The sequence below is a fragment of the Hypanus sabinus genome, unplaced genomic scaffold (assembly GCF_030144855.1).
Source record: "Hypanus sabinus isolate sHypSab1 unplaced genomic scaffold, sHypSab1.hap1 scaffold_569, whole genome shotgun sequence".
In the NCBI taxonomy this organism is placed as follows: domain Eukaryota; kingdom Metazoa; phylum Chordata; class Chondrichthyes; order Myliobatiformes; family Dasyatidae; genus Hypanus; species Hypanus sabinus.
The window spans coordinates 89,414-104,136 of record NW_026781430.1 but is presented as its reverse complement, the minus strand read 5'-3'; the positions used below and the strand labels follow the sequence as shown (position 1 = coordinate 104,136).

The 14,723-nt window shown below is 42.6% G+C and overlaps 1 non-coding gene across 1 annotated transcript; it reads right to left on the bottom strand.

Annotated features, from left to right (window-relative positions):
- Positions 1–14,391: 14,391 nt before the first annotated feature.
- Positions 14,392–14,505, bottom strand: trnal-cag (transfer RNA leucine (anticodon CAG)). The gene is made up of 2 exons: positions 14,468–14,505; positions 14,392–14,426 (listed from the first exon to the last, which is right to left on the bottom strand). It is a non-coding gene; the product is annotated as a tRNA-Leu (tRNA).
- Between the last annotated feature and the right edge of the window lie 218 nt (positions 14,506–14,723).

Below are 14,723 nucleotides of genomic sequence, written 5' to 3'. Positions count from 1 at the left end.
GTGCCGCCTATTGCTGACAAGATGTTTAATAATGCAGATGCTCTTTGAAGCCATAAATTACCGCAATCTTGAGGAATCGGTGTTCTTGTTGTGATATTGCAGACGGCGCTAGCGGATTGTTCATGTCCGAACATCTTGGCTGCGGAGGATTCCTAGAATAGATACGTAGCTTGGGAAATAGAAGGGGAATTAAATCGTGCTGGGAACTGGTGTTCCAGGTGACCGCAAGGACAGATCTAAAGAGCTGAATGATGTGGTTAATAAGCTAGCGTCCGTTCCAACCAATGCGGAGGAGGCCTCACAATTGGAGCACCGGTGTATTCACTTAACGCCCAAAGGTTTGCATGTGAAACATTGCAGGAACGTCAGTGCTGTTAAAGCCCTTGAAGTACAACTTCGCATTATTATTGTGGTGGGGTGATACTTTTACTGACTTCCTTGCTAAAACTTCTTTTATTTTGCTTTCTGTGTTGCCGAAGCTGAACGATGCATACAGCATTTGGGTTTTCATGTTTTATCCGACACGGAGTTGTTTACAGTGAGTTGAACCCTCTGGTCACCTCTATTATTGTCGCAATCGGAGTGTAGATAAGGTTGACCCTTAACCCCACAATGTATCTCGTTGTAGTATTATTGTTCAACTTCAGCTGTTACAACTTATTCTACACCACAGTTGTTTTAATTCAATGCACTCTATAAATCGGGGAATGGTTCCATAATTCTGTAGCTGTCCGACAAGTTTGCCTCCTCTCCCCCACTATCTTCAACATCATCCTGGAAGGGATCATAAGTGTTTCCCTGGAAGAGCATGTGAGCACAGTCAGCATCGGAGGGAGGAACATCGCAAAGCTGAGATTTGCTGACGACATTGATAGGCTTGCATAAAAAGACGATGATCTGGCCAACCTGGTCAGACATTTTGACAGAGTCTCTACACAGTCTGGAATGGAAATAAGTGCGGAGAAAACCAAGCCTGCGCAAATGACAATGGTGTCATCGCAACAGAGATCTCAATCCATGGTCAGAAACTTGAGACAGTGTAGCACTTCAAATACCTAGGGGCAATGATCTGTGATGAAGGATCAAGACCAGAATTCTTGGGACGAAATGCACAGGCAATGACAGCACAATCCAAACTCAAGACAATACGAAGGGACAGCAACAACACCATGAAGTACAAGATCAGACTCCTGCGTGCATTGGTATTCTCCATTTTCCTGTACGCATGCGAGACATGGACCCTCACAGCAGAGCTACAGAAAAAGTTACAGGCTATCGCAACATCTTGTGCATTTTAGACCACAACACAAACGATACTTGTTCCAACATTTCACTTAAAAGACGGACGGTGTTCGAATTGATCAACGGGTGTTGGTGAGAAGCTGAACAAATGAAGCGACTGAACAAACTTGTTTTTATCCTTATTGGAGAAGATGAGGATGTTTTCGGTGAATAAGTATACTTGGAAGATTTCATCAAAGAAGCCTTAAGAAACCTGGGATGTTGGAAGTTTCGAAATACATCAGCAAATATTCCAAATTTTCCTTGTGGCCAACGGATGTTATAAACGCTGTCTTCCATTCATTACCTCTCCCCCCAACTCCGAGAAGTGTTGATCAATTTGTAGGTACTCTGTAGTACCAGTTATGTGAACATACGGACCCGTGGATTGTTTCCAATTTGCTTTCTATAAAGAGCTGAGGGTAGAATTTCTTAATGATGATTTTGCTGAAGCTACAATGGGACGTAGGTGCGTAGGGATGCATGTTCTGCACAGGTTAGAGATCTGGATGGGCGAATTAAGCTTTGCTTGAGCACTTCTACGATTTCGTCATTGATGGTTTGGTCTCAGAAGGAGAGATGGAGAACATAGTGTCATGGTGAATGTTGGTGCTCAAAAGGTGGTTGATTGAACAGTCATCTCTGTGGATTGACATGGTGCTTAATTTAATTAACTGAAGGTGGTGGCTACTTTGCATGACTCCCGTATGCGTTTGGTGAGGTGAGGGTCTCCCCCATGTCCATCGACTTAACGGATGAGAAAAACTGAGGGTCTAGACAGCTGCCCCAACAGCTGGGTTCCCAACTCAGCAGGGTCTCAGATGACAAGGCGGAGATAGGAATTGCAATGACTGGACACTGGGAATTCCGCTCCTGTTGATAGAGCCTTAATTAACTTGAAGAAGGGCCCCAGCCGAAAACGTCGACTGTTTATTCATTTTCAAAGATGCTGCCTGACCTGTTGAGTATTTCCAGCATTTTGGTGTGTTCCAATTAATTTGGTTAAAGATTTGCCTGCGTTCAGTGTCTTCGTAAGCCATGATAAAACTTTAATTTACGCTTCTTCGCTACATTACAGGATCGAGAAAACAACATTATCTTGTTTATATTTCTATCGCCGTGATCTATAACCGAGACAATACTCAGACTGAGACAGAGTAGCGCAATGACAGTATGGCATTGGTTTATGTCGACAACGTTTATGGATTCAAGGAATAGACACGATAAAAATAACAATCAAGAAACCAAGAGTCGAGCTGGAGACTTTTTCACATCAATATTCATTGACTTCTCCAATCGACATTTCTACAGCTTTAAGATTATGCAATTTCGTGTCAAGCAATCCATACCTCATCACAACTGGGATTTAATCAAATGAAATCATGTTTATTTTTACCCCAGCTGTTGGAAGATACGTCAGCCTTGTGTAGCATTGAATATACAGTGTGCTGGCGCGAGTATAAATGAATGACCGTGGAGATTCATCAGCTCAGAGTTTCTTCAGCGAGATCGCGGGCAGCTGGAGACAGGCTGGAAATCAGACAGCATGCTTGAAATATTTTACCGTGTGAGAAAGATATGGTACTTGATCACTGCCGTTATTGGTGTTCCCGGTAAGAGCATAGACGATCTAATATTTGCGGTTCTGTATGCGCGGTCTTTGGAATCGTTCTGTTACGCACAACGTTGTGATTCCGGTGTAACAGTGAGTGCAGTTCAGACATTGTGACAAAACTGTGTTCGTTCAGAAGTTATTATGCAATGTAATCAGTGGCCTCGGATGAAAATAAACCGACAGTTGAAACAGATATAGAGTAGAAGATCGAGGAGATGAATTCACGTCACAAACTGATGTTTTGATATATCAAAAGGCAGAGCCATTATGAAAGAAAACGCCGATAATCCAACGCTTTCGGCACCTTTTCGGGCTACTTGGTGTACTTCCGTATCAATAGCGTATCGGGCTTTAAATTCATGAAATTTCTGCAAGTCTGCAGGCGTCGCCGGAAGCTATACTTCGGCGAAATTCAGGGAAGGGTTATACACATAACTTCTGTGCGTCACTCCGAGTTTCGCAATTTGAAATAAGAGTTTGAGCGCCTTTTCGAGTAAAAGGGTTTGTTTCAACGCTCGATTATCCGTCATGCGTCGGTAGAAATAAGAGCCAACCCTACAGAGTCCGATAGAGTTCAGACGTGGTAAGGTTTATCCGATATCCTGCTCTGGAACAATAAGTATCAAAGCATTTAGAATAATTCTGCAGCAATATTGTCTTTTCCTTGGAAATTGGATGGTTTAAGCACTACCGTCCAAGATACTCACCCAGCGTGTCAGACAACATCTTTCAAAAGGAAAATTCAAATTTTGCAGTCGGATTCCTTGACATACTGCGGCCAAGCGTAGTTGCAGATTTTGAAAGAAGCGAGCCAAGGGAGGCTGCTGTACGGAGATAATAAACTGGAATTGAGAAAGGGACGAAGACATGCGAACGTGGGAAATAAATTTGATTTGAATTTTGTAAATGGACTGAAGCGGTGGGTGCAGCGTTTTGCTGTGTGGGGCGATTCCAGAACAAAGGGACAGGAAGGCGTCACTCAATATCGCTGAGAAATTTGACGAGGTATCCAGGTTGCAAACCTGTTGGCAGGAGTTTTAAATTAATGTGTTCAAAACGGCCTGAGCAATCAGTTGGCAATGCCTGCTTCCGGAGTACTGATATCTTCTGGTACCGTGTAACATAACTTTCACCAAGAGTACACACGTGAGAGATGTCTGCGACTCCCTGTTTACACCTTTAAAACTTCCTGAAATGAGTTGTCTGCAAAGTTTCATTGTTCTCAATGTCCAGCTTATCTCTTTCCTGAGACCCACAGAGCAGCGAGACAGTGATTAACCCATTCTTTTTGTTGCTCCCCCAGTGAATTTACTGGCGATTCTGATTCTGTCCAGGGGAAAGTGTGGACGCTCCACTTGCACTACTCGCTACCTGGTGGCCATGGCAACGACGGATCTACTCACCATTATCTTTGAGGTAACGCTGTGGCAGATCAGTTATTATTACTTCCCTCGGGACTTTCCTGGATATCACTCCCGTGTGCAACGCGATCTCTGCGCTGGGAATGGCAGCAACTGACTGTTCTGTCTGATTCACCGTCACTTTTACCTTTGATCGGTTTGTCGCCATCTGCTGCCAGAAGCGGAAAGCAAAATATTGCACCGGGAAAACTGCGGTTGTGGTTCTGACAACTGGCGGTCTACTCTATTTTAAAAATGTTCCTGTCTTTTTTAGATATCATCCATAGAAAATGATTGCCAATATACGCTGGGACTGTATTCCAAAGTCGAGCTACTTTGCGGATCCCGGCTGGGTGGGGTATCGATGGTTTTCTATCATTCTCATGCCGTTACTCCCGTTCGTGTTAATACTGTTGTTCAACGCTCTGACAGTCAGCCTAATTTTAGTGACAAGTCGCGTCCGTAAGGGGCTGAGGTGTCAGAACAAGGCGGAGAACCGCAGTGACCCGGAGATGGAGAGCAGGAGGAGGTCTGTGATCTTACTTCTCACCAACTCCGGAAACTTCATCATCCTGTGGTCAGTTGGTGCTGCCGAAGTCCTTTATTACACCATTGCCCGCTTGGATCAAAATAATTACAGCGATTCTGAAATAATATTTCAACATTCGGGATACATGCTGTTCATATTAAGTTGCTGCACAAACACTTTTATTTATGGGGTAACTCAGTCTAAGTTCAGAGACCAGTTCATCAACGCAGCGAAATATCCGCTCAAATCAATTGTTCAACTAATTAATAAACAATATATCTAAGTTTTTTCTCGGCGGCGGTCGAAATGTTCTCCATCTTGACTGTACAGAACTGGCGGTAATCGGTGATCGTGGCAGCCGGGAGAAGAAATCTGGTTTCGAGCCCAAGCGAAACACAGAAGTTACGGAGAGAGGACAGGAGGATGGGGTTGAGAGAGATCATGAATTAGCCATGTTAGAATGGACAGGATGGTCTGATTCTTTCCGGATGTCTGCCAACTTGAAATTGTCCATTAGATATAGACTGCGTCACTCCTGTTACGATACAACACCTGGACAGCAAGTGTCCTCCTCTCCTTTTCGATCTCATTGGGAGCTTCGTCCACCTCGATTCATGCAACACTCTGTTTAATTTCCCGATTACAACTCCCAATTTCAGATTCCAGTGCGTAAGCCCTGTTTTCCAACTGATGATTTCAACGTGCCGTATCCATAGAAATCGTTTTATTTTCTTTGGACTCAAGCTTAACCGGAGCACATAACTTTGCTGAGCAAACGTCAGTCTCTTTCTTAGTTCTCGCGTTAATACTTTTCTTGTCAGGTGAGAAGTGCATTTGTCAAAGACGCATTTGATTAACATTGTACCATATTAGCAATCGTCATAAGCCTGGTGACAGAACATTACATATTTTTCAAAGAATTTACGAAATGAGCAGAAGGTAAGATATCATAAATATAAGCTAATAATTACCTTCCGCAGCTAAAAACACGGTAACATTATTCCCATGTTTCTAAACGCCGGCACATTGCAGCAACTACCAACCAGTTACTTGCCTTCATACCCTAATGTCTAAAGCAAAAAAAGGCAGCAAATTTCTCATCCAGTTAAACACCGTCAGTATAAACACAACACAGTTAATACTCGCCCTCGGTATTGGGTCAAAGGACAGCGGTGACACATTTTAATGTAAGGTGTAAACTTTGCAGATGTCTATCGCATTAGATAAATGATTAGATGAATGATCAGCTCTACAGAACCCCATTCGGTTTATAACTCAGTAAATTTCTCTCGACCACCTCATGCTCCAAGAAAAGCATGACACCTCACTTCCTGATCTCTGATAAACTTACATCTAAGCAAACTGCATGTTGAATCTCTTCTACAATGACTCCACTACAATCGCAAGTCTGTTAATGTTTGTCTTTGTTCTCGGCTAAATCTGGTAAAACCTGTGGTTAAGACAAAGGCAAGCACACTGATTGTCAATTGATAGGAACTTTCGGACTATTCTAGTGGTGAACATTATTGTGGCTTTCTGCAGATTTGCATAAATATTACCCGGTCGGCCAAATAGTTTAATGTTATTGTGTAGCGACTTTGGGTTTTAACCCCCTGTGGATAAAACAATCGAGGCAGTGCATTACCCGTTCATGTAACATAGTGTTCCATTTTCCACTGTCAATTCAGCACAACTCTGATCATTTTCACTTACTGATTGCTGAAGGTTGTATGTTTTCGTACTGGCCATGTCTATTAACCAAGATGTTTTCCCTTGTGTATCCTCTGAAATTATTTCCGGATCGCTATCGTGCATTGCCCTACGTCTAATAATGGATCGATCTCAATGTAATGGTAGGACATTGACTCTGAAAACGTACCATTTACTGTATAGTATCTTTCATGAGTTTGTATTTTACGGCCAGATTTTTGGTGAATAATGTTTACCACTGGACTGTGCTTATGTAAGTAATCAGATTAAGTTAAACTGCTGCGGACCCTGTAATGTATTGGATAGTTTTTGGTCTCACATGGCATTTTCTGCCATTATCGTCTTTAATTTATTGGTAATTTATTGGGTATTTTTGATTTTTTTAACCACTTGCTTGGTACTGACAAGAAACCAGTCTGTTCCTGGGAAGTCTGGGTTTCTGGTCTGTTTTTGTTTCTGTGTCCCCAACTTTCATCCAGGCATAGCCCTCGACCTTGTCAGCACATAGCGTGCTCAGAACATGCAGAAGGTCATGCTCAACCATTATTTGTTTTTCCTCTACTGTGGTACTTCTGAGTTGAGATTTTATTTCTGTTTGGTGGTGTGTATTTCTTCCCAGAAGTGCATACGCCCGTAAAGAGTTTGAATCCTGACTTCGTTGATGACCATGTATCATTAGAATATTTATCGTGAGTGGGACAGGGGGAATCGAATTCATCCAACCCCCTGCCTGAATGTGTTCAGCTGCCTCACCATTTTCTTCCTTCCTTTCTCCACAGTGCTCTCACTTTCTCCGTATTCACATTCCTCCCAACCGCTCACTATCCTCTGACCCCTCAGGACACTCTCCTCTTTCAGTCGCACTCCTCCCTTCCCCTCTCACCCTAATGCTGCCCTCCTCTCTAACTCTCATTGACCCCACAACCTCTCACTTCACCCATTTCTGTCCGCAACCCGCCCCCTTCACGGAACGACACTGAAGCTCTCCCGTGTCCATTCCAGCATGTCAGCGCATCCATTTCATTGTGCAGTGCAGACTGAGACTGTTTTCTACAAGGTAAGCAACCTTAGTGTGGTGCTTGGAGTTTGGAACATAGAAACATTCAGAGCTGGCTGAAGCAAAGACGGGCAGGAGAGAGAGAGAGAGAGAGAGAGAGAGAGAGAGAGAGAGAGAGAGAGAGAGAGAGAGAGAGAGAGAGAGAGAGAGAGAGAGAGAGAGAGAGAGAGAGAGAGAGACGGGGGAGGATAGAGACAGGGAGCACAGAAAATCGAAGAGAAAAGTGTCACGCAGTGTTGGGGGAAGGGGAGAAACACGAGGAGAAAGAGAGGGAGACGGGGAGAAAGACGGGAGAGAAGGATAGGTAGAGTAGCAGTGAGAGGCACGGTGAGGATAATGTGTAGAAGGAGAGAGACGGGAGAGAAACTGTGAAACGAGAGAGCGAGGGGAGAATGGGCTGAGCGGGACGAGGGTAGAGAACGTCGAAGAAGGAGAGAGGGACGGGGTAGAGAAATGGGAGGTAAACACAGAGGGGAGAGAGAGACTGGGAGAAAAGAGACTGGAAAGGAGTGAGGAGGGAGGCAGTGTGAAGGCAGAGAGTGCGGAGAAAAAGACTGTGGAAGAAAAGTGTGGAGAGTATGTGTGGAGGCACAGATTGTGGAGAGAGTTTGAAAGCAGAGAGTGTGGGGAGAGATAGAGGGAAAGAGTTTGAGAGAAGGATGGACGTGGGAGAGAAGGCTGAAGAGAGGGAGGCGAGAGACTAGGGGACGTAAAGCGGCAGATGTGGGCAGATAAAAGGACAGACAGTAAGACCGGGAGCGAAAATAACAGAGTAGATAGGGTCGGGGAAGAGAAGATGCGGCAAGAAAGAGACGGAGGCGAGAGAGACACTGGTGGATGAGATACTGCAGGGAAAGAGAAGGAGAGGGAAACAGTCGTGGAGATGTGCGAGAGAAACGAGAGAGAGAAACGGGGAGAGAAGGAAACGGGTAGAAGAACGTAGTCAGAGACAGAGATAGGGTCTGAGGTAGAACGTGTCTAGGCAGATAGAGAAGGCGGGGAAGAGGAGTGGGAGGGAGATACTGGAGGAAGACGGGAGGAGAGAGAGATTGTAGTGCTGAGGAGAGAGACAATGGGTGGGAAGATGGGCAGAGAGACACGTGAGGCAGAGAAAAACCGAACAGGTGGTGTAGAGAATAATTTAGGGGCGGCATTTTGAATCAAGAGTTCTGGGGTGGGAAGAGATTCGGGATATGAATAGAGATCGGAGTGAGGAGCGAGATTGGGAGAGACCCGGAATGGGAGAGACAGGGATGAAGAGACAGGCGGGGAGGTTAGAAAGATGAGGCAAGAGAGAAACATAGGAAACAGAGACTGCAGAGAGAGAGACTGGGGACCTAGCGAGTGACTGGAGGGAGAAAGAGACTGAGCGAGAGGTTTAATGGGAAAGCGTGATCGGGAGTGGTATTAGAGGGAGAGAAACTCGACGGAGGAAGAGACCGATGTTGAGGAAATTGACTGGGGAGAGAGATAGAATTGGGGAGATGAGTCAGGGAAGATTGACTGTGGGAGAGAGATCGCTTTTGAATCCAGTGACTGGGAGGAAGACTGGGGGGTTTAGAGAGATGGGTGAAAAAAAGATTGGGGGAAGGACACGGGGCGTTGGGAGAGAGACATTGTGATGAGCTGGGGAAGAGACAGCCAAGTAAAAGGCTTATGTACCATAATGTTAAGGACATTCTTTCACTCAGGATGTTCTGGGATTGTAGACCCACCAGTCTAAATTGTCTGTGAAACATCCAACTGTTGCCATCCCGATGACCCCCTTCGGCGACGTCTCCATGATACCACACCTTCCTACATCGTATCCACGATCTTCTTTTCCTTAACCCCTCTTCGTATCCACACCCTTCTGTACCCATCTCTGTGACCTCCTCCTTCTGTCTCTGTGACGATACCCCCGTTTCCTGTTACTTAAGCATAGTTATAAATTAACTCAAAATAAACATAACTTGTAGATAATAAACTGCCCTGCTTATCGAAAAAACTTATTACCATTCAAAATCACTATTTAGAAAACTTCGCTATCAGAGCAACAACCTCATATTTTGAGCGAGTGATTGCAGTTGACATTGCCCTTCGTTGTTTCTGGATTTTTTTAAAATACTGTAAAATCCAGAATTGCTGCATCACTATTAAAACAGTCATTTATTAACAGGTCATTTCCAATGAATGAATTTTCAGAGTCGTCTCGAAATTTTCCAACTTCCTGTGCCAATTTGTTTCACAATAACCGTCTCTAAACAAAGTTTGCTCATCTGGTCGGTATGGCGCAGGTTCAGTTGTGTTAACCCCACTAAAATGTGGATCAAAATCCAGAATTCACTTCTAACTTTAGCTTCAACAAATGTATCATGATTGCTTTAAAATACAGGCAGATGCATTTTCCCATTTATGTTCTAACGTGAGAGGTGTGGCTCTGTCAGACAAAGCTGTATATCAGTATTGTGTTGCTAAGGCAGATATTCTCGAAATTCTGAAGCTTCTGAATGCTGCTGGGTATCCCGCTGTGCCTTTTATAATTCCATTTGTATAATGCCCCGTTAAAATGAGCGAGACACAATCTGTTATGGCGCAGCATCATGGCCCAACGAACATCTAATGCAGAACCATCTAGTACGAACATCTAGTACAGAAGCAGAACCATCAAGCTTCTTCGTATGATAACCCTTTCATTCCTGGAATCATCTTTGCTAAACTCCTCTGTACTCTTTCTAATGCCAGCAATTCTCTTCTAAATGAGAGGCCCAAAGATGTTCAGAATACACAAGGTGAGGCCTCACTAATGCTTTATACAGCTTCAGCGTTACATCCTTGCTCTTATATTCTAGACCTTCTGAAATGAATGCTAACAAGGCATTTGCCTTCCTCACCACTGACTCGACCCAGAAGTTAACATCTGTAAGTCCCATTGCATCTCAGTCTTTTGGTCTTTATCCCCGTTTAGAATATAATCTGCAATTTTATTTCTACTATCAAAGTACATGACATACATTTTCGAAAATTGCATTTTATTTCCCACTTTCTTGCCCATTCTTCTAACTGTATAAGTCATTCTGCATTTTACTGTTTCCGCAATAGTACCTGCCCCTCTACCAATCATCGTACCTACTGCAAGATTGGCAACAATGTCATCTATTTCATTATGTAAATCGTTTATATTATTCGCAGTTGCTGGAGGAATATACTTTGTAAAAACCCAGTGCTGACCTTCCACAATGAGAGCAGAACCGCTCCATCCACTTTGGATGGACTAGATCAAAATGCCTGAGGAAGAGCCCAGGTGACTTGTTGTTTAAGTGTTTAAATTACTGCAAATTGTAGAAAAAAGTACATCAGCGCACGGCAGATTGTAACCAAACAACGGACAAAGGTGTTTTTTTTTTAAATCTGTTTATATAAAAAATCTTTTACAATAAAAGTTCAAATAAAGAAACGGAAATACACTGTCAAATTCATGTATAATATAGTATTAGTCTAGTATATATAAACAGAGAACCACAAAGTCCCTGACAATTATTCGAACAAAAAAAAGATTGTAAATTTCTATTTATAAGAAGAAAGAAAAAAAAACTCTAAACTAACCAAAAAAGATGGGTAGTCTATTTGAAGGAAAACTTACAAAAAAAACGAGATATATAAAGAAACAGATTAAGAAAAGAAAAAAATCATATGAAAATATAGAATAAAAGTTCGCCAGGTTTGCTCAAATTTGAAAAATGTATCAAACGACCAACTTCTAATATTCTTCAAGCTTAAGTTTTGACATAATGGAGGAGAGTCAGAAAAAAAAAGGTGGTTTAGGATCTTTCCAATGTAACGAAATATCTCTCCTAGCCAATAAAGTTGAAAAGGTTATCACATGTTGAGCGGAAGTTGAAACATTTCCCGCTTCCTTTGGAGTAATCCCAAAGATTGCCTTAAGTAAATTAGGTTGTAAGTCCACACCTATGACTTTTGATAACGTTCTAAAAACACCTCTCCCAAACCTATTTAACTTTATACAACTTTATACAATACCAAAACATACGAGTTGGAGAAGCATCTGTCGCAGTTGTGATTTATTTGAGAAAAAAATATGCACTCATTTTTCTTTTGACATCCGTGCCCTGTGCACTTCCTTGAACTGAATGAAGGAACGACGGGTGATAATTAATTTATTATTAACTAAATAATAAATTTTATTCCATTGATCAACTGAAAGTAAGTCCTGAAAATCCAATACTCAAGCACATTTAGCCCTATCATTCAGGTATTATACGTGTATTCATTAAGCGTTTATATATAATAGCTGTCAATCTTTTTTGAAATGGTTTTAGCTGAAAAATAGCATCTGTCATGTTTGGTCAATGGAAAAATTGATAATTCGGTAAGAAATCACGTAAAAAATTCCTAACTTCTAAGTATTCAAAGAATTGTGCTTTAGATATATCATATGTATCCTTTAAACGCGAAAAGGACATTCAACAATCCTCTATGAACAAATCTAAAAACAAGTTTTTATTCCCTTATATTTCCATGTTAGAAAAACCGTATCGAGAATTGATGGCTGAAAATAAAGTTAAAATGGATATTACTAGAGAGAACAAAGTTATTGAAGTCAACAAACCTGCGAAACTGAAATCAAACATTTAATGTATGTTTAACAACAGGACTAATAGCTTGTCTGTCTATCCCAGAGAACAGAAAATGAGAAGAGGAGCTCCCAGTAAGGAAGACAAAGAAAACCCCGTTACCGAATTCTCCTCCAGGCCTAAACAGGAAGAACAGTCCTGTTTATCTATACCCTGAATCCCAAACGAATATTAATTGCCCAATAATAAAATCGAAAGTTTGGTAACACAAGCCCTCCATCTTTCTTTGATTTTTGCAATAACGGTTGATTCAAGGCGTTTTAATCCAGACTGCCGATGACGTGACGGGAAACTAGAAGAAGAAGAGTCGCTACTCAGAAACTTAGACAGAGTAGGAGAGCGGGCGTAGCAGTGGCAGATGGAACACACAGTCTTCTAGATCAGAGAAGTGATCGGTGTTTCATTTTGCAACTGTGGAGAAGATTTTACTGATAAAGACGTGGGTAGATTCGCATGGACCATGTTCAAGCCTGTGTCAAGGTGTAAAATTAATTTCGTTGTGTCTGAGAGAGGGTTTTAAGCTCTAAAACCTATAGTGCGCTTCGTAGTCGCCCTGGATTATTACACAAAGTAACAATTAATATTGCTGTGATCACCATTATTTCATTTTACGTTGCACTGTAGGTTGTGTAATACATATTGATTTTTTGACCGCCGTGTTATTGCGGTCCATTGTGGATGTTATTGCGTTTCTTGGATGCCCGTGAGCAAGAGAATCTCGTTGTTTACATGGTGATATATGTATATATACACTGTCATGACAAATTTACTTTCTGCTTTGGACTTTGAACCAGTTGGGCCGAAGGCTATTTTCCGTGCTGTCCGCCTTAAAACACCTGGATTGCAAAAAAAAAGGAAGAGTGGTCTAGTAAACCACAGAACGCGAATAAAACCCAGACCGCAATGATCCATCAGATATTCCCGAGTCCAGAATGGTGTTAAACGCACGTTACGGAGCTCCGCGGCAGATGTACACTTAAGAACGACAATGTAAAAATGCCGTTTCAATATAGAGACCAGCAGAGTGTCTGAATGGCCCCGGTGTTGTTGTGTCAAACAATAGCCACGGTTGAGAAGGTGGCACAGCACTCTTCACCGAGGCCTCCTTCTCATCAAACTCCGCAGCCCGAGTCCGATGTCATGTGACACTTTGTACTGCTGCCTAATGTAACGAAAACAATTTTTTTCTCTTTCTTGCGTCTTTCCCATCCTCCCAAAACACTGACCGCTGCAATAAACATTACAGTGATTGAATTATGAGCGTCTAAATCACAGATGTTGTCAGGAGTGAGATTCGAGACTACGCCTCCAGTTGGATACCAACACTCGGGTTTACAAGGAAGAGGTTTTCTCGCCTTAAGTCTAGCGCCTTAGACCACTCGGCCACCCTGACAGCCCTGCAGTTCTCTCTTCATATTGAGCATAAAAAGCTGCATTTCAGCATAGTCTGAATGACTGCTCTGGTGTGAGAGTACACATACAAACAGGCAGATATCCTGGGATTTGACATTAAAATAGACGTTGCATTTCGGACATGCTTGGCAAATTAAAAAAAAAAAAATACAGCAGCACGGCACTGGAACATGTAGTGCATACAGTTCAGGCCATCCGTCATAGAAAGGTTGACGAGGCTTTCGAGAGGGCAGAAAAGCTTTACCAAGATGCCTCCTGAATTGGACTATTTGGGCGATAACGAGCTTGGACATGCTTGGGATGATTTCTCTGAAGTAGCGGAGGGTGAGCAAAAATCTGATAGATGTTTCTCAGATTTTGAGAGACATAGATAAAGGTATGGCATAGATGACATAGATAATCATGGCAGAGATTATCTCCATCCCAGGGTAGACACGGCTTATACCATCAGGGATACATTTCACCTAAGAAGAGATAATTTTAAAGAAGATATGACAACATCCCTTCACTCAATGTCGGCAAAACCAAGGCAGTGATTGTGGTGTTCAGGAGAAGGAAAAGTAGAGGTCCATGAGCCAGTTCTCATTGGATGATTGGTGGTGGAGAGCGCACGTAACTTAAAATTGGTGGGTATTACAAGTTTCTCAAATACATCATCTTTTCTTACTTACGTGTTTTCCTAATCCTCGCAAACAACCGACGCTTGCTTCGCAGTAATAGCATTAACTCGGTTGAATGTTTAAGACAAATAATGTCAGGGGTGGGATTCGAACCCACGCCCCCAGATGGAGACCAGAAACCTCGGATTTGTATGAAGGACTTTCATTCCCTGAGTCTGGCTCCCTAGACCGCTCGGCCACCCTGACAACTTTGCATCACCCACTTCACATCCCAAAGAAATTTGATGTTTTTGAGTACAGATGAATGCCTGATTTAAGAACAGAGTTATATAAACACAAACGCACATCCGATTCTGGGAATCGGAATTGAGTCCGAGCTTGTTACAGTTTTCTCAGGTGTGGCGCCCTCTGTGGAAAGAGAAGCAGTGTTACAACTACAGATCAAAACTCGTTAGACGCGTATC